The following is a 26020-nucleotide window of genomic DNA, read 5'->3' as shown; positions in this document are numbered from 1 at the left end:
TGAAAATGAATGACCACCCATCAAGATAGATGACCCTCTTAAAATGTTGAACAAAAAAAGATTGGCAGATGAATAATAAATTTTATTCTAAATTTATGAAGTTCAAAAACCTGAAAAGCTAAGCAATATATTATTTGGATATACATACACGTGTGTTAAGATTATAAAGAAGAACATGGAAATTATACACAGAATTTAAGATGTTATTTTGGAAAGGGAAAGTTGTGGGGACACACTGGTAGGGGGCACATGAGGCTTCAATGGTGTTAATAATATGTTGCTTAAGCAGGTACATGAGGGTTTATCATGAGTCCTCATATCTCACATTTACTTTATATTTTTTAGGGTGAATAAAATATTTTATCCTAAAAATATTTTAGGTTTGATATTAAGGGGTTACTTTTATTAAGGGTGACTTTGAAACCTTTCTACTGCTCTAATGCAGTCATTCCAGAAAACTGGGGAGAGGTTGAATCCCTCCCTGAGGAAATTCGAGGCTTCGATTCTACTCTGTCCTATTAAGGTGATTAAACTGTACATAACAGGATTGTCTCTAGAAGCAAGACCCAGATTTAACACTTATAAGTGTTATTTCTTTTGTCAGTCACTAGATGGATTTGGTGTGAAAAGAAGATGCTTTAAAAAAAATCTGAAACTGTTCTGACAACTGCAGATCTTTTCGTGTGATAAAAGGTGTCACTAAGGACCTTCTTACTCCAAGTGTGATTTTTGGCTGCTGAGGCAGCACCAGCATCACTTGGAAGCCTGTTGGAGATGCAGAATTGAAGCCACACCTTACAGACTGAATTGTAAGATTCCCTAAGTGATTACTGTGCACCTCAAGGTTTGAGAGGCAGTGGTCCAGGAGTCTGGTACTTCCACCTGCAAAAGCAGTATCCAGTGCCAGGAGAGGGGGCAGCACGTGGAAATGCCTCAGGTTTAACTGTAATGGACCCGTCTTTTTCACAACCCTCTTTGTGTTGGCTATTCTGTGGCCCACATATTTCTAAATAGACTTTATTATACCTCTCTCCTCTTTCCAAATTTGCTGGGCTGTGGACTCTCATCTATTCAATAAAAACATTGAACTTCCGTTAAGCACTGAGGAGATGATAGTGAATAGAATGATATGACTTTGACTCTAGAAGCTTACAGTCTAATGGGATGCAGGTAGCAAGTGAGTAATTACAAGTTTAATGAATGTTGGAAAGTCAAAGAAAATTTTATGGGAAAACAGTTGGAGATGGGGACTCAGGGGAAGCTTTTCTGGAGAAAGTGTTGTTTAAGTTTAGATGAAAAGGCATGTGCAGGTGAGTTGTGGGTGAACTGGGGGATTGTTCCAAGCATAAGGAATGCCAATGAATGGTGCTCTTTGGACATTTGTGTTTGTATTGCCAATGCCTTGCATAGTTCTTGGCATACAATAAGTGCTTAATAAATGTTTGCAGAATCAATAAATGTTCTGTCACATTTCAGATGTCTACTCTCTGGCATTGGAGATGGTGGAAACTTTATTTTCCTTTTCAAAGGAAATAAGATCCCTTAATGGGGAAATAAGAAAGAAGACAGAAAGCTGACTGTTGTGCAAATTGCTAAATTGGAACTATGAGTGGGAATGAAAAATTGATTTACATGAATTTTCTTCCCTGTAGCAACTTGACAATTCATTCTGTTCTGGAGAATTCTCAGTTTTTGGCTTAAAAACCAAGCTGTTCCTCCTTATTCTGAATTTCTTGGCCTGCTGTGAAACTAACATTTACTGTCTTTTACAACATGCTCTGATTAGGTCATGGAAATTCACAACTAAATCAAACTAGGATATGGAAAATTTGAAACTTTCACTGCCCATTTTATGTAATGGCGTTGGAAGGTGTTATAAAACATTGACTTTTAAATCTTTATTTTCAAAAGCTATATTATACAATGAATATAATAATTGCCATCATTTATTGAACACTTACTACATGCATTACATAGCAAAATCCTCATACTACCTCTGCAAGAGAGTAAGTTGAACCATATGAAAATTGCCCAATATCAGCAATTTCATGTGGTTCAACCTAGCATCTTCAGACTCTGACCTATAAAGAGGTTAGGGAATCCCTGATAGCCATAACTTCACTCCAAATTTAGTACTGAATCTTTTAGTACTATCTTTTATAGATAAAGAGATCCTAAGATAGTTACAGCTCCTCTATGACAGCGACCCCTTTCCCTACATTAGCCCAAGCACTTTGTGTGTGTACTTCCATCATGGTTATTTACACATTGAATTGAGGTGGTTTACAATCCATTTCCTCTGCTACACTGAGTTCCTTGAGGGTGGATGTTTTGTCTGTCTTGCTCATTTTTGTATACGTAGTACCTAGAGTGAAAAGTATTTGTTGAATATAACTTTAAGTTTTCTTAAAGTTATATTTTTTGTGGAAACTAAATTTTTATTGATTTGTTACTGGAGAATGTGAAGTAATCACTCCACTGGGGTTTTTGCATTTTAGAATCAGTCAGTGGAGTACTGCATTTGACATTCTTGGACTCTCAGGACTAGTTACATGCAATTATGCATACAATTGTCTCTCCACCCTGCCCCAGAGAAAGATCTGAAAGTGCTCTCTCACCTATCTCATCTCCTTTAGGCATTTGCTTAAATACCACCTTCTTCGTGCCACCTTCCCAGATCACTCTATTTAGGACTGAAGCCATTCCTCCAACACCTCTGCTTATATTTTTTTCCCATAGCACACATACCAGCATGTAATATAGTTTTTGTTTTACGTATTCTTTTGCATATTATCTTTCCCATCCTGCTAGAATGTAAGCTCCATGAAGGCAGGAGTTTTTGTCTCTATTTTGTCCACTGATGTCTCCCCATATCAAGAATAGTGTTTGGGGCCGGGCGTGGTGGCTCACGCCTGTAATCCCACCACTTTGGGAGGCCCAGGCGGGAGGATCTCTTGAGTCCAGGAGTTCCAAACCAGCCTGGGAAACATGGCGAAACAGCCGGGTGTGGTGGCGCGGGCCTGTAGTCCCAGCTACTCGGGAGGCTGTGGTGGTAGGATCACCTGAGACTGGGAAGTCAGGGCTCCAATGAGCCGTGATCCTGCCACCGCACTCCAGCCTGGGTGAGAGCAAGACCCCGTCTCAAAAACAAACAAAGTGGCATATAGAAGATCTATAAAATTTGATTGGAGTAAAATGAGAAAGATCTAATCGTTTTAATGCGCTGTTCACACAGGGTTTTTCACTTCGGCACGAATGAATGAACGAAATCTTTTCATATGGAACTAAGTGTACGGGTATTTGGGGTGTGTGCAGTTTCCGCGGGACATAATGACCTGTCCTGGTTTGGGTATTAACTTGCCTTGATATTGAAGAACCTCCACATTCCCAGTGGTCTCTAACTCATTGTCTGAATAATTTCAAGGTGTCCCACAGTTGGCCCCACGCATAGCCTCAATCACGATCACTCGCCCCCCTGTCCCTTATTGATGCTCCCCCAGGGCGACCCCGCAAAGGCCTGGGGACCGAATGGAACTGCCCCAGTCCCCCTCCGTCCAAGAGAGCTGGGGTTTTCTGGCTTCGGGGTCAGTTGGAAAAGAGATTCCCACCCAAGTCGCAGGGTGGGAGTAGGGGGGATGAGATAGGAGTGATGAAGGAAGTGTGTCTAAAATTCTAGGCCTCAGGCCCGCAGCTGTCCCTGGAGGCGGTGGGGAAGCGGGGTGGTTGGGTCCTGCGGAGGGCTCCCAGGGAGGCCACAGGGGGAACCAAGGGGCGGTGGCTGAGGGCACGAGTCCCGCCCCTCCATCTGTTGGCCCCCTACTCTCAAAGGGAAGCCTGGGGGCGGGGTTTGTTTACTCCGTGCACGCACTGCCGGCCCGGCCAATCCGTGGGGAGCGGCGCCAGGCGTCGCACATCCCGAGGGCCAATCGGCGCGCACTGTGCTGCTCCGCCGCCAAAGCTCGCGCGGGGGAAGCGGGGCTGTAGCTGGGCAGGGAGAGGGCGGACGAAATCGGCAGCGATCTCGGCTGCGGCGCTGCCGCAGCTGCCTGGCCCGCGGGGCGCGCCCTGACCCTTCCTCTTTGGGCAGGCTCGAGGGCGCGCGCACGGTCGGCGTTCCGGGGCCTCAAACTCCTGGGCCTTGACCGGGCAGGCCGCGTCTCCCCGGGTGTGAGTCCACCGGGACCCGGCCGCCGCCTAAGCGCGGGCGCCACAGAAGCGGCGGCGCCCGAAGACGCGCTCCTGGCTCGGCCCGACAGCCTCGCTTGGCCGCCAGTTCTTCTGCAGCCGAAGGCGGTAAGGTCTGGGGCGAGGGCGCGGGCCCGCGCGCGGAGGGCCTTTGGACCCGGCCGGGCGCGTTCCTGGGTAGGTTTCCCTCCCTGCGCACAGGGGCCCCCTTGTTCCCCCACGAGTCCCATCTGTTTAGACCTGGGTTCTCCAGGCCTGGCCGGGTAACCCGTGAGTGTCTGGGCCAGAGTCGAAAGCAGAGGAGGGTCACCCTCTTAGTGCATAGAGCAAATCGTGGGAGGTAACGTCCCTGAGTCACGCCTCGTGGAAGAGGGGAAGGGCTGCTTTCTACTTTCTCGTTCTCTTCAAAGAAGGATGGCTTCTAAATCTGGTTTTCCGATTTTTCCCTTCTCCTTTCATGACTCACAGGCCTCTGTTTCCACCAGGTGTTTTGTTTGTTTTTAAAGAGTTTCTAAGCTTTGTGTGCTTGGAAGAACCTCATATGCCCCATAAAGGAACTTTTCTCTGAAGTAGAGGATCGCTTTTTGGGCCCAGACTCCTTTGAGAAAATCTGGAAAGCCAAGGTCTGTCTTCACAAAGAAGTGTAAGGGTTTTCCTAGGATCTCGCTGAGAGACAGTACAACGAAGTGGATGAGCGCCCCAGTCTCTCTTACCAGCCTGTGCTATCTTCCATTGTGTGATCTCTGTTTCTTCATCTGTAAATTAGATGCATCCACCTATTCGGTGTGTTTCGGGGAGTGAATGGACTAATGTATGGAATGCAATCGTAAGAAAATTCTCCACGTATTAAATGCCTTGCATTAGTTAGGCACTTTTATTATTGACTGCCATGGATGCTGGTTTAGAAAAAGACCCTATATTATTTCCCTTTTAGTGTTGAGACAGTGAACGGGCTCATTCCTTTTCCATATTCACTGCTGAAGCTACCTTTGAGCCCACGAATACTTTTATCTTTTCCTCATTCCATCTCAGAGGGCACAGACTCCCTGTCTCACTTATTTGCTTTCTTTCAGTAAGGCTCTCTTTTAGCTCAGCCTTCTCCTTCCCCTGTCTCCCCGAGATCTGAGTTTTGTGTCTTTTCATTTGACTTGCACAACCTATTTTTTTTTTTTCTGGGCCATGTGTTTTCTCTTCATGGCTTGAATTTATCTTCACCTAATAAATAATTTACCTGTTTTTTTTTCAGTTCGTGAATACATATTCATCTATTTTCTATATGGCATAATCATGTCCCTGTCTCTCTTTAAAAGTAAATATAAAAATAGTTTAATTGATCTATATTGCAGCTTCCTTTTCCATTTCATTGTTTAGCCTGTTATTTAGCTAAACTTTATCACTATCAGATTACTGTAATTAATCTTTAATGGCAGTGTCCATTCTCAGACAGCACCAGGAGAAAAATCAAATGCCTAGACCCCAGATTCTGTCACACTTGTGTACTGGCTCTGGATGTGTTTGTTATTTATTAGAACATCTTGTGCCTGTAACTAGTCTAGTCTAAGAGTAGACATGGTGTCTGTAGCGTTGTTCTGGCTGTGCAATTGCAGTTTGAGCACTGTGGCCCTTACATTTGTTAATAAAAGGTTCAAGACTTACTAAACTCTTACTTTTCAGTTCTCTTCATTTCTAGGTGTTTAAAAAGGAAAGCTGAATTTTTCCAGTGTGTAATACTTCATATTCTCATTTTGTGATCATGTAATTCCTCCCACCCTGACTCTTGTGAATGTGTAGTCCAAGTGGCACATGGAAGTTTTTCTCTGGCAGCTAAAATTCTTAACTGTCTGAGCCGTGTGCCCTCAATATAACTGATGAAGTGGGATGTACTTCCTTGTCATCATCTTTTAAACTCTTATGGCAATATGTGTTATAATGGATCTCAGAAGAAACTAGAAAGCATAGATTGAGAGTTCTTTTAGATCATAGAATTTTAAATTGTAGTAGATCTTAAAGAGAATCAAATACACTCACCTCTTCATACTTAAATCCTTTCCATTTTAATCTGGGATACATGACTCTAGGTGTGTGGCATGAATAGATATGAAAGCAGGCTTGTGAACTCTTGGAAATATTATGCAAAATTATGCATATTTGTATATTTTTTGGAGAGACTATTTATAGTGTCATAGTTTCTGAGGCAAAGATATTTGATCAATTCTTTTTTTTTTTTTTTTGAGACAGGGTTTCTCTATGTTGCTCAGGCTTGTCTGGAACTCCTGGGCTCAAGTGATCCTCCCACCTCACCCTCCCAAGTAGCTGGGGTTATAGGCACACACCTCGCCATGTTTGGACAACTCTAATTTTTATAAAATTATTTCTTTCACTGAACTAGAAATTGTGTCCTCACTGTCTCTTCTGTATTGTGGGTTTTCAACTATTTGAAGATACTTATATTCCACTGAGTGTTAGAAAATATTCTTAGTCTTTAACCTCTGCTAGTGACTTTTGTGTCATTGTTTTCATTCACATCTCCTCACAGAAGTCATAGCCCACTTGTGGATTTGTTTAGTTCATCCACATTCTTCTGACAAGCATGGTACCCCAAATTAGGTATTAACTAGTATAGAAGACTAAGTTACCTCTCTGATTTTAAAGGATGTACTTTAAGAATAGACTTGCTTCTTTGGCAACCACATTACACTGTTAATTTATAATAATTTACTAGTTAAGAAGATTAACTTTGGGGCTAACCTTCCTGTGTTTAGATCCTAGCTCTGCAGTTTATCAGCTGGGTAACCCTGAGTAAGTTATGTAAACACTCTGGGCCTAAGTCTCCTCATCTCTAATATGGGGTTAATAATAGTGTCTATCTTACACAATTCTGAAGATAATTAAATTAATATATATATATAAGTCATTTAGAATGGGTTGTGGCATCCAAGTACTGTGTATGTATGATACCTATTTTACTATTGGTTTCCTTGTCAACTAAAATTGTTGAATTATTTTGTTCATGCTCTCTCTGTTCTTAAGGTCATACTCTCTCAATTCTTTAATAGAATATTTTTTGGTAGGACTTTACATGTATCTGTATTTTTATTTTGTAAGATTGCTTCTAGTCTGTTGACATTAAAAAAATCCTGATTTGGTCATCCAATAAATATCAAATCTATGCATTTGATAAACATACAAGTTTGATAATTTTGGCATTGCTTTCATGCAAATTTTTCACTAAAATGCTGTCTAGGCAGGGCTGAGGGCAGAGTTCTTTACCTGTTAAAGACCTCTCTTAAAGGTGATAAAAAATTTTATTACTAATTCTTTGGTTCAGGTTGGTCAGCCAATTAGAAATTCAGCTAATTTATCATCATCTACCTCGTATGTTTCCAAGTTCTCATAAGGAATATGTGAGGAACTTTGACAATTGCCTTACTAAAACCCAGATTTTATATGCTTCGTTTTTTTTACCCTATCATTACTTGTCCTTAGTGAAACTATACTATATTCCAGTAGCATATGTTAATTACTACTTTTTTGTCTTTTTTTTCGGAAAAGGATTATTTATTATTTATTTATTTATTTATTTATTTAGAGACAGAGTCTCTCTCTGTCACCCAGGCTGGAGTGCAGTGGCCTCCTGGATTCAAGCAATTCTCCTTCTCCAGCCTCCCGAGTTGCTGGGTCTGCAGGCGCTTGCCACCACACCCGGCTGATTTTTGTATCAGAAAAGGATTTTTTAATTCAAGTAAAAATGTGGAATGCTTTATGAATTTGTGTGTCATCATTGCACAGGGGCCATGCTAATCTCTGATTTGTTCCCGTTTAGTATATGTGCTGCTAAGGGAGCACTGATTACTACTTTTTCTAAGTGTTCACAAACTTCTCTTAGTAATGATGCTAGAATCATGTCTAAAATTACATCTAACTTCAATGATCAATAGTTGGCAGGATCCCATTTCTCTTTTTTTGAACACGAGTACTACATTTTTCTGTCTTTAGTCTTCTGGCAACCTCTCCTGCTCACCATAGTTCCTAAATGATTGCCAACAGCTGTGTGGAATTTTATTTGGAGCAATATACCTTGTTGAAGGTTTACTTAGAGTGGTTAGGAACTGTCTTTTATCTTCATGTTCATATTGAGCTTTCATTTCCTCCAATTCATTGATAAATTTATTAAATGCCCATTTTGCACAAGATATCAATGCTTGTTTTACTTGAGCCATCGGAAGAGAATTTTTCTTAATAAAAATGCCTGAAGCAAAAAGGTAATGTACATCTATTTCTCTCCATTCCTCCTATTGTTAATATTACCGTAGTCTGCCACCATTCCTTCTTTAGTGTACTGCAGTAATAGCTTCCTGTTAACCTTCCTTCTTCCAGTCCTTTTCTGTCTCTGGTCCTTATGTATGGCAGCCAAAGTTATCTTTGTTTTAAAAATGCATGTATGTTTTAAAAGTCGTTTCTGGGAGGTGCAGTGACTCACGCCTATAATCCCAGTGATTTGGGAGGCCGAGGTGGGTGGATTGCTGAGCCCAGGAGCTCAAGACCAGCCTGGACAACATGGCGAAACCTGTCTCTACTAAAAATACAAAAAGTAGCCAGGCTTGGTGGCATGTGCCTGTAGTCCCAGGTACTCAGGAGGCTGAGGTGGGAGGATCTCTTGAGCCCAGGAAGTCAAGGCTGCATTGAGCTGTGATCGTGCCACTGCACTCCAGCCTGGGCAACAGAATGAGACCCTATCTCAAAATAAATAAATAAATAAATAGGAATAAATAAATAACTAAGTCTTTTCTTTCCTAGTGGCATAAGCTGTAATCTAATTAGAATTTTATTTCTGAGCATAGTACTTTCCAACTCCCTTTTTCTGTTTTCTCTTTACTGTCCTTTTAAATTCAAACCCCTCCACCCCCGCTGCCCCGCTTTTTTTTTTTTTTTGAGACAGAGCCTTGCTCTATTGCCCAGGCTGGCAGTGGTGCAATCTCGGCTCACTGCAACCTCCGCCTCCTGGGTTCAAGTGATTCTTGTGCCTCAACCTCCCAAGTAGCTGGGATTATAGGCATGTGCCACCACACCTGGCTAATTTTTGTATTTTTAATAGAGACAGGGTTTTGCCATTTTGGCCAGGATGGTCTTGAACTCCTAACCTCAAGCAATCCACCTCTCTTGGCCTCCCAAAGTGCTGGGATTACAGATGTGAGCCACCACGCCTGGCCTCAAGCTCTTTTTTACCTTTGGTTTTCTTAGGGATGATATGAACCAGCAGCCATATAGTAGGCGTAGAGAGATGGTAACTCCCCACCAGTTGGTCTTCGTGTGTATTACTCAAAAGACACATGTGAAGTGCTTGCTACGTTACAGGCACTGTGTGAGGCACTAAGTTGACAAAGGGACATAACATAATCTCATCCCTCAAAGAATCCTAAGTGCAAGACAAGATGAAATAGGGGAAAGTAGCTTGGAGAACCCAAAAATATAACTTTTTTTGGTTGGGTCTTTAACAGTGTAGCTTCTTTTTTTTTTTTTTTTTTTCCCTAAAGTGTTACGAATTCATTCAAATATAAGTGAGTGATTTGAAAATTAGCCATTGTTGAGTAATCATTCTTTCACTAGTGCCACTGTTTACTATAATTGAAAAAATAGGCTGGGCGCGGTGGCTCACGCCTGTAATAATCCTAGCACTTTGGGAGGCCGAGGCGGGTGAATCGCTTGAGGTCAGGAGTTTGAGATCAGCGTGGCCAACATGGTGAAACCCCATCTCTACTAAAAATACAAAAATTAGCCGGGTGTGGTTGTACATGCCTGTAATCCCAGCTACTTGGGAGGCTGAGGCAGGAGAATTGCCTGAACCTGGGAGGCAGAGATGGCAGTGAGCTGAGATCTTACCACTGCACTCCATCCTGGGCGACAGATGAGACTCTATTTCAAAACAAACAAACAAACAAACAGGCTGGGCATGGTGCTTCATGCCGTAATCCCAGCTCTTTGGGAAGAATTACTCTGAGGCCAAAAGCTTAAGACCATCCTAGGCAACATTGCAAGGCCCCATCTCTACAAATGAAAAAAAGCCAGAAGTGGTGGCACGTACCCATCGTCCCAGCTACTAAGGAGGCCGAGGTGGGAAGATTGCTTAAGCCCAAGAGTTCGAGGCTGCTGTGAACTATGATCACGCTGCTGTACTCCAGTTTGGATGACAGACCGAGACTGTTTAAAAAAAAATAATTTTTAAAAAATAAGAAAATATATATGAAAGACCACTTCTGTGTAATCTTAAGTTTAAGATACGTGTTATCTTAAGTTTGGTTGTATTTCAGCTAATTGATTAAATCATGATTATGAGCTATATTACTCTATTTTACTGACTGGTGTACTGTGAACAGAAGAAAGTACATACTTAGATAAGACGTATAATGCTAAACTCAATCATCTGAACTTTTAATTTTTTTAGTTTTAATTTTTGTGAGTACATAGTAGGTGTATATATTTATGGGGTACATGAGATGTTTTGATACAGGCATGCAATGTGAAATAAGTACATTATGGAGAATGGGGTATTTATCCCCTCAAGCGTTTATCCTTTAAGTTACAAACAATCCAAATACACTCTTTAAGTTATTTTAAAATATAAAATCAAGTTATTAATGACTATAGTCACCCTTTTGTGCTACCAAATAGTAGGTCTTATTTATTCTTTGTATTTTTTTGTACCCATTAACCATCCCCACATCCCCATACTACCCTTCTCAGCCTCCGGTAACCATCCTTCTACTCTCTCTGTCCATGAGTTCGGTTGTTTTGATTTTTAGATCCCACATATAAGTGAGAGCGTGTAATGTTTGTCTTTTTGTGCCTGGCTTATTTTACTTAACATAACGATCTCCAGTTCCATCCATGTTGTTGCAAATGACTGGATCTTATGCTTTTTTTTTTTTTGAGACGGAGTCCCGCTCTGTTGCCCAGGCTGGAGTGCAGTGATAATCCTGGCTTACTGCAACCTCTGCTTCCCAGGTTCAAGCGATTCTCCTGCCTCAGCTTCCTGAGTAGCTGGAATTACAGGCACGCATCACCACACCTAGCTAATTTTTGTATTTTTAGTAGGGACGGGGTTTCACCATGTTGGCCAGGCAGGTCTCAAACTCTTAGCCTCAAGTGATCTGCCTGCCTCAGCCTCCCAAAGTGCTGGGATTACAGACGTGAGCCATCGTGCCCGGCCATAGATCTCATTCTTTTTTATGGCCAAATAGTACTTCATTGTATATATGTACCACATTTTCTTTATTCATTCATCTGTTAACGAACACTTAGGTTGCTTCCAAATCTTAGCTATTGTAAACAGTGCTGCAACAAACATAGGAATGCAGATATCTCTTCAATATACTGATTTCCTTTCTTTTGGCTATATACCCAGCAGTGGGATTGCTGGATCATATGGTAGCTCAATTTTTAGTGTTCTGAGGAACGTCCAAATTGTTCTCTGTAGTGGTTGTACTAATTTACGTTCCCATCAACAGTTTGAGAAGGTTCCCTTCTCTGCACATCCCCACCAGTATTTGTTACTGTCTGTCTTTTGGATATAAGCCATTTTAACTGGGGTGAAATGATAGCTCATTGTAGTTTTGATATGCATTTCTTCGATGATCAGCAATGTTGAGCACCTTTTTGAATGACTATTTGCCATTTGTATGTCTTCTATTGAGGAATGTCTATTCAGATCTTTTGCTCATTTTTTAATGGGATTATTTGATTTTTTTCCTAGAGTTGCTTGAGCTCTTTATATATTCTGGTTATAAATCTCTTGTCAGATAGGTAGTTTGCAAATGTTTTCTCTCATTCTTTGGGTTGTCTCTTCACTTTGTTGATTGTATCCTTTGCTGTGCAGAAACTTTTTACTTGATGTGATCCCATTTGTTTATTTTTGCTTTGGTTGCCTGTGCTTGTGGGGTACTGCTCAAGAAATTCTTGCCCACACCAATGTCCTGGAGATTTTCCCCAATATTTTCTTCTAGTAGTTTCACAGTTTAAGGTCTTAGATTTAAGTCTTTAATCCATTTTGATTTGATTTTTTTTTTTTAGACAGGGTCTTGCTCTGTTGCCCAGGCTGGAGTGCAGTGGCTTGATACCAGCTCACTGCAACCTCCGCCTCCCAGGTTCAAGCAGTTCTTGTGCCTCAGCCACCCAAGTAGCTGGGACTACAGGCATGTGCCACCATGCCTGGCTAATTTTTGTATTTTTAGTAGAGATGGGGTTTCACCATGTTGGCCAGACTGGTCTTGAACTCCTGACCTCAAGTGATCTGCTCGCCTTGGCCTCCCAAAGTGCTGGGATTACAGGCGTGAGCCACCGTGCCCAGCCTGATTTGATTTTTGTGTATGGCAAGTGATATGGGTCTGGTTTTTTTCTTCTGCATTTGCATATCCAGTTTTCCCAGCACCATTTATTGAAGAGACTGTCTTTTCCCCAGTGTGTGTTCTTGGCACCTTTGTGGAAAATGAGTTAACTGTAGGTGTGTGGATTTGTTTCTGGATTCTCTGTTCTGTCCATTGGTCTGTGTGTCTGTTTTTATTCCAGTCCCATGCTGTTTTGGTTACTATAGCTCTGTAGTATAATTGAAGTCAGGTAATGTGATTCCTCCAGTTTTGTTCTTTTTGCTCAAGATAGCTTTGGCTATTCTGGGTCTTTTGTGGTTCCATATAAATCTTAGGATTGTTTTTTCTATTTCTGTGAAGCTTGTCATTGCCATTTTGATAGGGATTGCCTTGAATCTGTAGATTGCTTTGATAGCAGTATTGACATTTTAACAATATTGATTCTTTCAATCCATGAACATGGAATATTTTTCCATTTTTTTGGTGTCCTCTTCAATTTCTTTCATCAGTGTTTTATAGTTTTCATTACAGAGATCTTTCACTTCTTTGGTTATTACCTAGTTATTCAGTTTTATGTGTGGCTGTTGTAAATGGAGTTACTTTTAAAATTTCTTTTTCACATTGTTCACTGTTGGCATATGGAAATGCTACTGATTTTTGTATGTTGATTTTGTATCATGTAACTTTACTGAATTTGTTTATCACTTCTATCAATAATACTTTTCTTGTGGAGTCTTTAGGTTTTTCCAAATATAAAATTGTATCATCTGCAAACAGGGATAATTTGACTTCTTCCTTTCCAATTAGGATGCCCTTTATATCTTTCTGTTGTCTGATTGCTCTAGACAGGACTTCCAGTACTTTGTTGAATAACAGTAGTGACAGTGGGCATGCTTGTCATGTTTCAGATCTTCGAGGAAAGGCTTTTTAGTTTTTCCCCATTCAGTATGATACTAGCTGTGGGTCTGTCATATATGGCTTTTATTATGTTGGGGTGTGTTCCTTCTATCCCCAGTTTTTTGAGTATCTTAACTTCTTTGTAACATAAGTATTTTATTTAAGACCTATATGTCCTTTTGCAACATATTTCATGCTCTTTTGACTTTTTTTTTTTTTTTCTTGAGACAGAGTCTTGCTCTGTCACCCAGGCTGGAGTGCAGTGGCATGATATCGGCTCACTGTAACCTCCGACTCCCGGGTTCAAGTGATTCTTGTGCCTCAGCCTCCCAAGTAGCTGGGATAACAGGTATGTGCCACCACGCCTGGCTAATATTTGTATTTTTAATAGAGACAGGGTTTTGCCATGTTAGCCAGGCTAGTCTTGAACTCCTGGCCTCAACTGATCTGCTGCCTCAGCCTCCCAAAGTGCTGGATTACAAACTTAACCCACCACACCTGGCCTATGTTCTTTTGACTTTAAAAGAAATTAAATAGATCTTCATTCAAGATGGCCAAATAGGAACAGCTCCAGTCTGCAGCTCCCAGCGTGATTGATGCAGAAGATGGGTGATTTCTGCATTTCCAACTGAGGTACCTGGTTTATCTCATTGGGACTGGTTGGACAGTGGGTGCAGCCCACAGAGGGTGAGCCGAAGCAGGGAAGGGTGTCACTTCACCCAGGAAGCACAAGGGATCAGAAGATTTCCCTTTCCTAGTCAAGGGAAGCCGTGACAGACTGTACCTGGAAAAATGGGATGCTCTCGCCCAAATACTGGACTTTCCCCATGGTCTTAGCAACTGGCAGACCAGGAGATTCTCTCCCGTGCCTGGCTTGGCGGGCCCCACATCCGTGGAGCCTTGCTCACTGCTAGCGCAGTAGTCTGAGATGGACCTGTGAGGCTGCAGCCGAGTGGGGGGAGGGGTGTCCGCCATTGCTGAGGCTTGAGTAGGTAAACAAAGCGGCCAGGAAGCTCAAACTGGGCGGAGCCTACCTCAGCTCAGCAAGGCCTACTGCCTCTATAGACTCCACCTCTGTGGGCAGGGCATAGCAGAACAAAAGGCAGCAGAAACTTCTGCAGACTTAAACATCTCTGACAGCAGTGGTTCTCCCAGCACGGTGTTTGAGCTCTGAGAATGGACAGTCAGCCTCCTCAGGGGGTCCCTGATGCCTGTGTAGCCTAACTGGGAGACACCTCCCAGTAGGGGGCGACAGACACCTCATACAGGTGGGTGCCCCCCTGGGACGAAGCTTCCAGAGGAAGGATCAGGCAGCAGTAATTGCTATTCTGCAATATTTGCTGTTCTGCAGCCTCCGCTGCTGATACCCAGGCAAACGGGGTCTGGAGTGGACCTCCAGCAAACTCCAACAGACCTGCAGCTGAAGGACCTGAGTGTTAGAAGGAAAACTAACAAACAGAAAGGAATAGCATCAACATCAACAAAGGGACATCCATACCAAAACCCCATCTGTAGGTCACCAACATCAAAGACCAAAGGTAGATAAAACCACAAAGATGGGGAGAAACCAGAGCAGAAAAGCTGAAAATTCTAAAAACCAGAGCGCCTCTTCTCCTCCAAAGGATTGCAGCTCCTCGTCAGCAACGGAATAAAGCTGGACGGAGAATGACTTTGATGAGTTGACAGAAGCAGGCTTCAGAAGGCTGGTAATAACAAACTTCTCTGAGCTAAATAAGCATGTTCTAACCCATCGCAAGGAAGCTAAAAACCTTGAAAAAAGGTTATGGCTAACTAGAATAAACAGTGTAGAGGAGACCTTAAATGACCTGATGGAGCTGAAAACCGTGGCATGAGACCTTCGTGAGGCATGCACAAGCTTCAATGGCCGATTTGATCAAGTGGAAGAAAGGATATCAGTGATTAAAGATCAAATTAATGAAATAAAGCGAGAAGACAAGTTTAGCGAAAAAAGAGTAAAAAGAAATGAACAAAGCTTCCAGGAAATATGGGACTATGTGAAAAGACCAAATCTGTGTTTGATTGGTGTACCTGAAAGTGATGGGGAGAATGGAACCAAGTTGGAAAACACTCTTCAGGGTATTATCCAGGAGAACTTCCCCAACCTAGCAAGGTAGGCCAACATTGAAATTCAGGAAATACAGAGAACACCACAAAGATACTCCTGAGAAGAGCAACCCCAAGATACATAACTGTCAGATTCACCGTCATTGAAATGAAAGAAAAAGTGTTAAGGGCAGCCAGAGAGAAACCTCGGGTTACCCAGAAAGGGAAGCCCATCAGACTAACAGCGGATCTCTCGGCAGAAACCCTACAAGCCAGAAGAGAGTGGGGGCCATTATTCAACATTCTTAAAGAAAATAATTTTCAACCCAGAATCTCATATCCAGCCAAACTAAGCTTCGTAAGTGAAGGAGAAATAAAATCCTTTATAGACAGACAAATGCTGAGAGATTTTTTCACCACCAGGCCTGCCTTACAAGAACTCCTGAAGGAAGCGCTAAACGTAGAAAGGAACAATCGGTACCAGCCACTGCAAGAACATGCCAAATTTTAAAGACCATGGATGCTATGAAGAAACTGTATCAATTAATGGGCAAAATAACCAGCTAACATCATAATGACAGGATCAAATCCACACATAACAATATTAACCTTAAATGTAAATGGGCTAAATGCCCCCAATTAAAAGACACAGACTGGCAAATTGGATAAAGAGTCAAGACCCATCAGTGTGCTATATTCAGGAGACCCATCTCACATGCAGAGACACACATGGGCTCAAAATAAAGGGATGGTGGAAGATCTACCAAGCAGATGGAAAGCAAAAAAAAGCAGGGGTTGCAATCCTAGTCTCTGATAAAACAGAGTTTAAACCAACAAAGATCAAAAGAGACAAAGAAGGCCATTACGCAGTGGTACAGGGATCAATTCAACAAGAAGAGCTAACTATCCTAAATGTATATGCACCCAATATAGGAGCACCCAGATTCATAAAGCAAGTCCTTAGAGACCTACAAAGAGACTTAGACTCCCACACAATAATAATGAGAGACTTTAACACCCCACTGTCAATATTAGATCAACGAGACAGAAGATTAACAAAGATATCCAGGACTTGAACTCAGTTCTGCACCAAGTGGACCTAGTAGACCTACAGAACTCTCCACCCCGAATCAACAGAATATACATTCTTCTCAGCACCATATCACACTTATTCTAAAATTGACCACATAATTGGAAGTAAAGCACTCCTCAGCAAATGTAGAATAACAGAAATCACAACAAACTGTCTCTCAGACCACAGTGCAATCAAATTAGAACTCAGGATTAAGAAACTCACTCAAAACCTCACAATTACATGGAAACTGAACAACCTCCTCCTGAATGACTACTGGGTACATAACGAAATGAAGGCAGAAATAAAGATGTTCTTTGAAACCAATGAGAAGAAAGACATAATGTACCAGAATCTCTGGGACACATTTAAAGCAGTGTGTAGAGGGAAATTTATAGCACTAAATGCCCACAAGAGAAAGCAGGAAAGATCTAAAATTGACACCCTAACATCACAATTAAAAGAACTAGAGAAGCAAGAGCAAACACATTCAAAAGCTAGCAGAAGGCAAGAAATAACTAAGATCAGAGCAGAACTGAAGGAGATAGAGACACAAAAAACCCTTCAAAAAATCAATGAATCCAGGAGTTGGTTTTTTTGAAAAGATCAACAAAATTGATAGACCGCTAGCAAGACTAATAAAGAGGAGAGAAGAATCAAGTAGACGCAATAAAAAATGATAAAGGGGATATCACCACCGATCCCACAGAAATACAAACTACCATCAGAGAATACTATAAACAACTCTACGCAAATAAACTAGAAAATCTAGGAGAAATGGATAAATTCCTGGACACATACACCCTCCTAAGACTAAACCAGGAAGAAGTTGAATATCTGAATAGACCAATAACGGGCTCTGAGATTGAGGCAATAATTCATAGCCTACCAACCCAAAAAATTCCAGGACCAGACAGATTCACAGCCAAATTCTACCAGAGGTACAAAGAGGAGCTGGTACCGTTCCTTCTGAAACTATTCTAATCAATAGAAAAAGAAGGAATCCTCCCTAACTCATTTTATGAGGCCAGCATCATCCTGATACCAAAGCCTGGCAGAGACAAAACAAAAAAAGAGAATTTTATACCAATATCCCTGATGAACATTGATACGAAAATCCTCAGTAAAATACTGGCAAACCCAATCCAGCAGCACATGAAAAAGCTTATCCAACACAGTGAAGTCGGCTTCATCCCTAGGATGCAAGGCTGGTTCAACATATGCAAATCAATAAAAGTAATCCATCACATAAACAGATCCAGCGACAAAAACCACATGATTATATCAATAGATGCAGAAAAGGCCTTCGACAAAATTCAACAGCCCTTCATGCTAAAAACTCTCAATAAACTAGGTATTGATGGAATGTATCTCAAAATAATAGCTATTTATGACAAACCCACAGCCAATATCATACTGAATGGGCAAAAACTGGAAGCATTCCCTTTGAAAACCAGCACAAGACAAGGATGCCCTCTCTCACCACTTCTATTCAACATAGTGTTGGAAGTTCTGGCCAGGGCAGTCAGGCAAGAGAAAGAAATAAAGGGTATTCAGTTAGGAAAAGAGGAAGTCAAATTGTCCCTGTTTGCAGATGACATGATTGTATATTTAGAAAACCCCATTGTCTCAGCCCAAAACCTCCTTAAGCTGATAAGCAACTTCGGCAAAGTCTCAGGATACAAAATCAATGTGCAAAAATCACAAGCATTTCTACACGCCAATAACAGACAAACAGAGAGCCAAATCACGAGTGAACTCCCAATCACTATTGGTACAAAGAGAGTAAAATACCTAGGAATCCAACTTACAAGGGATGTGAAGGACCTCTTCAAAGAGAACTATAAACTGCTCAAGGAAATAAAAGAGGACACAAATGGAAGAACATTCTATGCTCATGGATAGGAAGAATCAATATTGTGAAAATGGTCATATTGCCCAAAGTAATTTATAGATTTGATGCCATCCCCATCAAGCTACCAATGACTTTCTTCACAGAATTGGAAAAAAACTACTTTAAAGTTCATATGGAAGCAAAAAAGAGCCCACATTGCCAAGACAATCCTAAGCAAAAAAAACGAAGCTGGAGGCAACATGGTACCTGACTTCAAACTATACTACAAGTAATCAAAACAGCATGGTACTGGTACCAAAACAGAGATATAGACCAATGGAACAGAACATTTACAACCATCTGATCTTTGACAAACCTGACAAAAAAAGAAATGGGGAAAGGATTCCCTATTTAACAAATGGTGCTGGGAAACCTGACTAGCCATATGTAGAAAGCTGAAACTGGATCCCTTCCTTACACCTTATATAAAAATTAATTCAAGATGGATTAAAGACTTAAATGTTAGACCTAAAACCGTAAAAACCCTAGAAGAAAACCTAGGCAGTACCATTCAGGACATAGGCATGGGCAAGGACTTCATGACTAAAACACCAAAAGCAATGGCAACAAAAGCCAAAATAGACAAATGGGATCTAATTAAACTAAAGAGCTTCTGCACAGCAAAAGAAACTGCCATCAGAGTGAACAGGCAGCCTACAGAATGGGAGAAAATTTTTTTTCATCAGAGAAAATTTTTGCAATCTACCCATCTGACAAAGGACTAATATCCAGAATCTAAAAAGAGCTCAAACAAATTTACAAGAAGAAAAAAAGATCCTATCAAAAAGTGGGCAAAGGTTATGAACAGATACTTCTCAAAAGAAGACATCTATGCAGCCAGCAGACACATGAAAAAATGCTCATCATCACTGGTCATCAGAGAAATGCAAATCAAAACCACAATGAGATACCATCTCACACCAGTCAGAATGGCGATCATTAAAAAGTCAGGAAACAACAGATGCTGGAGAGGATGTGGAGAAATAGGAATGCTTTTACACTGTTGGTGGGAGTGTAAATTAGTTCAACCACTGTGGAAGACAGTGTGGCGATTCCTCAGGGATCTAGAACTAGAAATACCATTTGACCCAGCAATCTCATCACTGGGTATATACTCAAAGGATTATAAATCATGCTACTATGAAGACACATGCACATGTGTGTTTATTGCAGCACTATTCACAATGGCAAATACTTGGAACCAACCCAAATGTCCATCAATGATAGACTGGATTAAGAAATTGTGGCACATATACCCCATGGAATACTATGCAGCCATAAAAAAGGATGAGTTCATGTCCTTTGCAGGGACATGGATGAAGCTGGAAACCATCATTCTGAGCAAACTATCACAAGGACAGAAAACCAAACACCGTATGTTCTCCCTTATAGTTGGGAACTGAACAATGAGAACACTTGGACACAGGGCAGGAAGCATCACACACCAGGGCCTGTCATGGGGTGGGAGGCTGGGGGGAGGGATAGCATTAGGAGATATACCTAATGTAAATGATGAGTTGATGGGTGCAGCAAAGCAACATGGCACATGTATACCTGTGTAACAAACCTGCATGTTGTGCACATGTACCCTAGAACTTCAAGTATAATAATAATAAAAAAGAAAAAAGAAATTAAACATATGTAGGCTAAAAGGAAATATGGACGTCAAGAAATGACATATAGTTTTAAGGTTTTGATGACAGAAGAGAAAAATGCTAAAAGTTTTCCCAAAGGTAGGAAAAATAAAAACGTAATAGTTCTGGGCACAGTGGCACAGCCTATAGTCCCAGCTACCTGTGAGGCTGAAGTGAGAGGATTGCTTGAGCCCAGGGATTCAAGGCTGTAGTATGCTATGATCCTGCCTGTGTATAGCTACTGCTTTCTAGCCTGGGCGATGTAGTAAGACCCCATATCTTCAAAACAAAACAAAAACTGTAATAGCAATAATAGTGACAATGTCTGTTGTTAGTCACAGAGCAGGAGTACCATGTCTGGAAAAACGATTGTACTTCATGGAAATGCTGTGGCTAATGATGCTGTTATGAACAGGGATATTGGTATGTCTGGTAAATTGAATATGGAGCCAGAAAAGTTACTGTGTTTGAGAATAAAAGTGATAGTACATGTGTCTGTCATCAAACTAGGAAATGTAGCACAGGCAGATTTTTTTTCTTTTTGCTTAACTGTAGGTATATAATAAAGTGTTCTGACAAACTGTTAAACAGAGCCTTGATAGACTATGTATCTAGGTTCGTCTGTTGTCTGTCTTTCTATCTACCTATCTATTTGTTAATATTAGGAGCTTCTGACTTATTTAATACTTCTTCCTGTTTGTATAAAATTAACTGCAGTAATTGACTCAGATTGGCTGTGAGCAAAAACAGAACTATTACAGTAATTTGACTTACTAATTTATGTAAAACATTTTCTGACTTTTAAAAATCAATTAATGCAAGGGTAGAGTAATTATCAGCGCACCAACTATTTATTTATTAGGATTCCTATTGCTGTAGGCAGAATAAAGCAATTTTTCATATTGTGACTAATGGCAATTTTGATTAATTTTTGCACAATTAGCTTACATCTATCTTAAGTAACCAGTCTGCTTTTGGTAAAATTTTCATGTCTGAAATAGGAAACTCTCAGTTTATATTTTCTTTTTCTTTTTTTTTTTGAGACGGGGTCTCGCTCTGTTGCCCAGGCTGGAGTGCAGTGGCACGATCTCGGCCCACTGCAACCTCCGCCTCTCGGGTTCAAGCGATTCTCCTGCCTCAGGCTCCTGAGTAGCTGGGATTACAGGCATGGGCCACCACGCCCAGCTAATTTCGCCCACCTCGGCCTTCGGTGTAGCTGGGACTACGTGGAACTCCTTCTTCTATATTTTTTTCAGCCCCACTTTCAGTGTGCTTCCACTGTACTTAGAGGGAGTTGCTGTTGCCTTCAGTAATGCTTCCTCCTTTTCTTTTCTTCTTCTTTTTTTTTTTTTTTTTCTTTTCTGGAGACGGAGTCTTGCTCTGTCACCCAGGCTAGAATGCAGTGGCGCGATCTCGGCTCACTGCCACCTCCACCTCCAGGGTTCAAGTGATTCTTCTGCCTTACAGTTGTGAGCCACCATGCCCTGCCCTCAATTTTAAAATATTCTTAAAAAGAAAAATCTTCCTCCTATTTTTAGTCCCGCTAGCCAGAGGTAAAACATGGTTTAAAAAACAAAACAAAACCAGAACACTTTTGAGGCTGGGCGTGGTGACTCACACCTGTAATCCCAGCACTTTGGGAGGCTGAGGTGGGCAGATCACTTGAGGTTAAGAGTTTGAGACCAGACTGGCCAACACAGCAAAATCCGTCTCTACTGAAAATACAAGCAAATTAGCCAGGTGTGATGGCAGGTGCCTGTAGCCCAGATACTTAGGAGGCTGAGGCACAAGAATCACTTGAACCTGGGAGGCGGAGGCTGCAGTGAGCCAAGATTGTGCCACTGTACTCCAGCCTGGGCAACAAAAAACCAACCAAACAAACTGCTTTTGGGCCTGGTGCAGTGGCTCATGCCTATAATCCCAGCACTTTGCAGGGCTGAGGCAGGCAGGAGGTTTGAGCCCAGGAGTATGAGACTGGTGAAACCCCATATCTACTAAAAATACAAAAAATATTAGCGGGGTGTGATGGCGCACACCTGTAGTCCCAGCTACCCAGGAGGCTGAGGCAGGAGGATTGCTTGAGGCTAGGAGATCAAGTCTGCAGTGAGCTGTGATTGTGCCACTGGACTCCAGTCTGGGTGACAGGGTAAGACTCTCTCCAAAACATCCTCAAAAAATACTTTTATTTGAAATTTGATAATTCAAAAAGTTATACATATAGTATTATAATTACACAGCTTGATGAATTTGTCTATTCATGCACCTGTGCCACAGTGTTTTAGTTACAGAAGCTTTATAGTAGGTTTTAATGTCTGGTAAGTCTAGTCTCGTTTTGTAGTTTTTCTGTTTTAGTACTTTCCTGTTATTCTTACATGTTTGTTTTTTCATATCAATTTTAATATCAGCTTGTTCAGCTCCATAAAATGGTTTGTTAGTATTTTTATTATCATTATATTGAATTTATAAATTAACTTGGGAGAATTTATATCTTTATAATGTTGAATTGTCTTATCCAAGAATATCATATATCTTTCTATTGTTCATCTTCTTTTAGTTTCTTTTGGGAGTATTTTAACATTTTCCTCATATGGTTTTTTTTTTAAAGCTTTATTGAGATACAATTCACATGTCATAATATCCTTTTTTTTTTTTTTTTTGAGATAGCGTCTTAATCTGTCGCCCAGGCTGAAGTGCAGTGGTGTGATCTTGGTTCACTGCAACCTCTGCCTCCCGGGTGCAAGCGATTCTCCTGCCTCAGCCTCCCAAGTAGCTGGAACTACAGGCGCTTACCACCATGCCCGGCTAATTTTTTGTATTTTTTCTAGAGACGGGGTTTCATTGTGTTAGCCAGGATGGTCTTGATCTCCTGACCTCGTGATCTGCCCGCCTCAGCCTCTCAGAGTCTCAAAGTGCTGGAATTACAGGTGTGAGCCACCACACCCAGCCCTATAACATCGTTTTTTAAAAGATGTATAAAGATATGGTTTTTAGTATATTTATAAATATGTGCAGCCATCATCACTACCTAGCTCCAGAACATTTTCATCACTCTTAAAAAAACCCCATACTCATTAGCAGTTACTTCCCATCCCCTTCTCTTCCCAGCCTTGGAAACTACTAATCTATGTTCTGAGTCTATGGATTTGCCTATTCTGAATATTTCATATAAGTGGAATCATATAGTATGTGGCTTGGCATAACATTTTCAAGGTTTATGCATGCTGCAGAGTATATCAATAATCATCCCTTTATATTGCAAAATAATATTTCATATATGCCATATTTGTTTATCAGTTGGTGGACATTTGGACTATTTATACTTTTTTACTATTTTGGTAATATTGCTATGAACATTTTTATACAAGGTTTTGTTTAGACTTTTTTTTTTTTTTTGAGACGGAGTCTTGCTCCATTGCCCAGACTGGAGTGCAATGGCGTGATTTTGGCTCACTGCAACCTCTGCCTCCTGGGTTCAAGCGATTCTCCCACCTCAGCCTCCCGAGTAGCTGGGATTACAGGCATGTGCCACCACGTCCAGCTAACCTTTGTATTTTTAGTAGAGATGGGGTTTTGCCATGTTGGCCAGGCTGGTCTCGAACTCCTGACCTCAGGTGGTCTGCCCGCCTCGGCCTCTCAAAATGCTGGGATTACAGGCATGAGACATCGTGCCCGGCCAGACATGTGTTTTTAATTATTTCTGATAGGTGTTATGCATTTCTTACTACATTTTTTACTAAGTATTCTTTGTTGGCATTGGGTTTTCTTTACCATTATATACTCCAAGTGTTTATTAATTTTTGTATTGATCTGTATTAATTTGTTGCTAATCATACATTTACTTACAATTTAACATATGGGTCCTTGTTGACATTGTTTGGGAGATAATTCTTTGGTAGACAAGGTGTACTCTCGCATTTTGGGAGCAGATTTCTGCCTGTGTCTCTTAGATCAAACTTACAGAGTTACTCACATTTTATGTGCCCTGATTTCAGTTTTTGTCTCTTTATTACTGAGAGGTGTGTATTAAAATTGTCTTGTATGATTGTGGATTTCTTAGTTTCTCCTTGTAAAATAGTCAGTTTTTGCTTTATATGTTTATAAATTATGTTATGAAATGTATTCAAATTTGGATTATTTTTGTCTATTTGTGTCTTCCTACTAAATACTACCTTTCTTTAATCACTATCTTCTTTATCCTCAATAATATTCTTACTCTAAAGACAATTTGTCTATGTTTATAGAGACACGTCATCTTTTTTCAATTTGTTACTTTCTATGGGTATACTTTAGGCATGTTTCTTGTAAATAGCAATTGTATTTTGTTTTCCCTTTTTTTTGAGACGTAGTTTCGCTCTTGTTGCCCAGGCTGGAGTGCAATGGCGTGATCTTGGCTCACTGCAACCTCCGCCTCCCGCGTTCAAGCGATTCTCCTGCCTCAGCCTCCCGAGTAGCTGAGATTACAGGTGCCCACTACCACATTTGGCTAATTTTTTGTATTTTTAGTAGAGATGAGGTTTCACCATGTTGGCCAGGCTGGTCTTGAACTCTTGACCTCAGGTGAGCCATCCCCTTCGGCCTCCCAAAGTGCTGGGATTACAGGCATGAGCCACCGCGCCCTGCCCATCTTAACCATTTTTAAGTACACAGTTCAGTGTTAGGAAGTACATTCATATTGTTGTGTAACCATCACCACCATCCATCTTCAGAACTTGCATCTTGCAAAAGTGAAACGCTGTACCAATTAAACAATAATTCCTGGGATCACATTAGGAGATATACCCGATGTTAAATAATGAGTTAATGGGTACAGCACACCAACATGGCACATGTATACATATGTAACAAACCTGCACGTTGTGCACATGTACCCTAAAACTTAAAGTATAAAAAAAAAAAAAAAAGAAATAGTAAATACGGGGAAAAAACAACAACAACAATAATTCCCATTCCTCCTTCCTCCCAGCCACTGATAACCACCATTCTACTTTCTGTCTCTGTGAATTAGATTACTCTGGGTACCTCATATGTGGGGAATCATACAATATTTGTCTTTTGTGACTGGCCTATTTCACTTTGCATAATGTCCTCACAGTTCATCAATGTAGCATATGTCAGAATATCATGCCTTATTAAGGCTGAATAATACTCTATGTATATGTTACATTTTGATGATCCATTTATCTGTCAGTGGACACTTGTGTTGCTTCTACATTTTAACCATTATGAATAATGCTGCTGTGAATATGGTTATGCAAAATGCTCTTTGAGACCTTGCTTTCAATTTTTTTGGAGTATATACCCAAAAGTATATGGGTATATGCTGCATCATAAGGTAATTTTATTTTTACGTTTTTGAGAAACTGCCGTATTATTTTCCACAGTGACTGTACCACTTTACATTCCTACCAGCAGGGCACAAGTATTCTAATTTCACTACACCCTTGCTAACACTTGTTATTTTCTGTTTGTTTGATGGTAGCCATCCTAATGAGTGTGAGGTGGTATCTCATTGTGGTTTTGATTTGTATTTCCCTAATCATTAGGGATGTTGAGCATCTTTTCACGTGCTTCTTTGGGGAAATATACATTTAAATCCTTTGCCTAGTTTTAATTTTTTTATAAAAGATGGGATCTTGCTATGTTGTCCAGGCTGGTCTTGAACTCCTGGGCTCAAGTGTTTCTCCTGCTTTGGCCTGCTGAGTAACTGGGACCACAGGCACAAGCCACCATGTCCTGTAGTCCCAACTACTCAGGAGGCTGAGGCAGGAGGATCACTTGAGCCTAGTTTTTAATCTGGTTGTTTGGGTTCTTTTTTAAAAAATTGTTGCATTATAGGAGTTCTTTATATATTCTAGATATGAAACCCTTATCAAATGTATGATTTGCAAATATTCTCCCCCATTCAGTGGGAGCA

The 26020-nt window shown here is 40.9% G+C and overlaps 1 protein-coding gene and 1 non-coding gene across 16 annotated transcripts in view; one reads left to right on the top strand and one right to left on the bottom strand.

The window, feature by feature from the left end:
* Positions 1 to 3818: 3818 nt before the first annotated feature.
* TFDP2 (transcription factor Dp-2) overlaps positions 3819 to 26020 on the top strand; it is a 194010-nt gene continuing 171808 nt past the window's right edge. For 2 of the 15 annotated variants that reach the window (XM_019024018.4, XM_019024017.4), the window contains exon 1: positions 3819 to 4293. The gene's annotated coding sequence lies outside the window, so the exon portion shown is untranslated. Of the gene's footprint in view, positions 4363 to 13673; positions 13792 to 26020 lie in introns of all 15 variants that reach the window. The other 13 variants (XM_055383127.2, XM_055383125.2, XM_063704271.1 and 10 more) reach the window with 11 other exon arrangements.
* LOC115934125 (U6 spliceosomal RNA) lies at positions 7930 to 8031 on the bottom strand. The gene has a single exon (XR_004069970.1). It is a non-coding gene; the product is annotated as a U6 spliceosomal RNA (small nuclear RNA).

The sequence above is a fragment of the Gorilla gorilla genome, chromosome 2 (genome assembly GCF_029281585.2).
Source record: "Gorilla gorilla gorilla isolate KB3781 chromosome 2, NHGRI_mGorGor1-v2.1_pri, whole genome shotgun sequence".
NCBI lineage: Eukaryota > Metazoa > Chordata > Mammalia > Primates > Hominidae > Gorilla > Gorilla gorilla.
This window is presented reverse-complemented; position numbering and strand designations above follow the sequence as displayed.